This window comes from Octopus bimaculoides, chromosome 2, assembly GCF_001194135.2.
Source record: "Octopus bimaculoides isolate UCB-OBI-ISO-001 chromosome 2, ASM119413v2, whole genome shotgun sequence".
NCBI classification, from domain to species: domain Eukaryota; kingdom Metazoa; phylum Mollusca; class Cephalopoda; order Octopoda; family Octopodidae; genus Octopus; species Octopus bimaculoides.
The window spans coordinates 27,442,977-27,445,937 of record NC_068982.1 but is presented as its reverse complement, the minus strand read 5'-3'; positions in this window follow the sequence as shown (position 1 = coordinate 27,445,937).

The following is a 2,961-nucleotide window of genomic DNA, read 5'->3' as shown; positions in this document are numbered from 1 at the left end:
ATATGCATATATATATATATATATATATGTATATATATACATATGTATTCATATGTATATATACACACAGACACACACACACATACATATATACTTTTGTATAATAGCATTATGTCTATTGCATAACATACCTGGGATGTTCTCAGTATTTCTGGATACAGTTTTGTAACTTGTAACTGAAACTATTTTGTTGGTCTTTGGTTTCTTCTAAATTATACAAAAAAGAAATGTGACTTAATGAAATAAATAATGAAGAAAGTAATAGAAGTTTATTTTTCTATTACATGACCATATTTGCAACTGACATATAGAAAGCAGCTGATGCCTGCAAATATTATTTTTAATATCTTAACAATCCTTTAGGTAAATTTTATTTATGACAGATTTGTCATAGCTTTATTCATCATCTATTTGAATGATGAAAATATTGTTTTTATAAAAGAAAAATAAACTATCCACTGCTTTGATCTATTAAATGTTTTTTGTTTTTTACAGGTTAGAGATATATAATTTTGCCCATTTTCATAGGTGGGGTAGCTTTTTTGTTTAGTATTTCTTTTAAATACTAGATAGCCTTTTCACATCTAATTATTTGATTATCAGAATAAGAAACTTCATTTTGTTTTTGTTTTTTGTTCTGTAGGTAAAGTGAGGAAGCAGTATTATGTGCCTTACTCAAGGGCACCACACGTTGATTGTAAAGTTTGAACTTGTGATCATGTGGTCCGTAGTCCATTCTTTAGTCTTTCGACTATTGTACCTCAGTTCATTAATCTGGAATGTATTCTGTTGTCACCAATATACATTCCTTGCAAAACACTATATATGCATGTTTGTGTAATTTATAACAGAGTTCAGCATTTGTTTATGGAACAGAGTGGTAAAGATGTCCAAAACAGCAGATTGCTGAACTTGAGGTAGTACAGTATTTAATTTCACCTCTCAGTTTCAAGTTCCAAGCGTTTTAGGAACCTAATAATATTTACCTGTAATATACAATGGTTGAATTGATTAAAATCTTCTGTTATAAGAATTGGCCTTGTTCTGTTGCAAGAGATTTGAAACTTCATTATTCCATTATAAAATTATTTGAAACCAAAATTTTGTTACTGCTCAGAACCAAAAATTGTTTGATTTTTTTAAAAAACTATCTTCTTTTACTTTGGTCACTTGCTTTAAATCATTTTTTTGTACACAGCTATATATTTTTTGTTGCAAATTTATATTTTTTTATTTGAACATATTTCATCAATAAATCTGGGATTGCCTCAATACCAGTTGCCTTGGTGTTAACACTTTCAATTATTTTCAGTGAAACTTTATTAATTTTTATTTTAATAAATCAATTAGTTAAAAATGCCTTGATAATTTTTAATTCATTTTGTCATATTCAAAGATAACTTCATCTTATATCAATGTTGTGGTTTGCATTTTTAAAGTATTTGCTCTCAAATTTAAAAAACTAGATTTTATTTGTCTGGAACTAGCAGGATACATCGTAAAACTGCATCAACAAAATTATTCACTTCTTTTATATGCTCATACAACAACACTGGTGGTTAGGCCAGATTTTATATATCTACAGATCCCAACATCTATGAAACCTTGGGATTTCCTGAAAATCATGCATTTCTAAACATTTTCATTAGATTTTTACTTTCATTTTCATTTAACTTAAACAGCTTGTACATGAACAAAAGATGCATAGATGTTGTAGTCATCTAGATCCAGAATTGTTATTTAAAATACAGTGAGATCGTTTCCAGTTCCCTTTTCAAAATTGCCATAAAGCAAGATTTTTTTTAGAACATATCTAAATAGGGTCTGTACCACAAATGCCTTTTCTACAGGTATTATGATGTAAAATTATGATATAAAGTGAAATTGTTTCAACTAAGTATGAAAAGCTGTTTAAAGACTTAGATTGCAAGTACCTATCTCTTACTTTGCAGCACTCACCATTCAGTATAAATATTTAGAGTAAAATCTCAAAAGAGAATCCTTAATGTTAAATAGAGACTGAAGCAGATTATACTTCAGGATCCACTGATGTTTGTATGACCGAAGCGTTTCTGAACTACATTTTCCACAATTGGCTACAGTTGTATTTCTTGCCTTGTAAATTGTGTTTATGCATATGTACTTGAAAGGTGTGTGAACTACAGTTCATGTGTACCAGCAAAACAGATGAATTTTAAACATACTAGAACTCAAAGAAACTGGTGCTGGTCTCTGTTGGAAATATTCATCCAAGAAAAATCAAAGACTGAAGTATAAAAGTGTGTTGTGTGGAAGAAATATCTAACATTTGGTGTTGAACCTTGCTTTATACAAGGAATAATCTGGTTTGAAACTTTGGAGCAAAAAAAACGAAGGACCTTGTCTAAAATAGCTGTTTCTTGCCCTATTGAACACCAATAAACCTTGTTTTTCTTTGTATTGACTGTAAAAATATACCCTAGTTACTATTGGTCAAAACTAAATCTAAATACATTATCTATTCTGCATTGTCAACTGTTTTTCTCATTAAGACAATTTATCATCATCACTTGATATTCACTTTTCCATGCATGCATGGGTCAGACAGAATTTGTTGAGGTAGATTTTCTATAGCTGGATACCCTTCCTGTCACCAACCTTTGCCTGTTTCTCAGCAAGGTAATATTTCCTCATGGCCAGATATGTTTTTTTCACAGAAGACTGGAAACAGGTAACCTTGCTTGTATGACAATGATGATGCTCATTTACAACCATCACATGATGTCCAGACAAGGATGCACATGTACGTATGTGTGTGTGTAAATATATATATATATATATATGGTGAGAATGGAGGAGGATAGCTGCGTGAAAAAGTGCCACACCCTAACAGTTGAGGGAACCCGTGGAAGAGGTAGGCCCAGGAAGACCTGGGCTGAGGTGGTGAGGCAAGACCTTCGTACATTGGGCCTCACCGAGGCG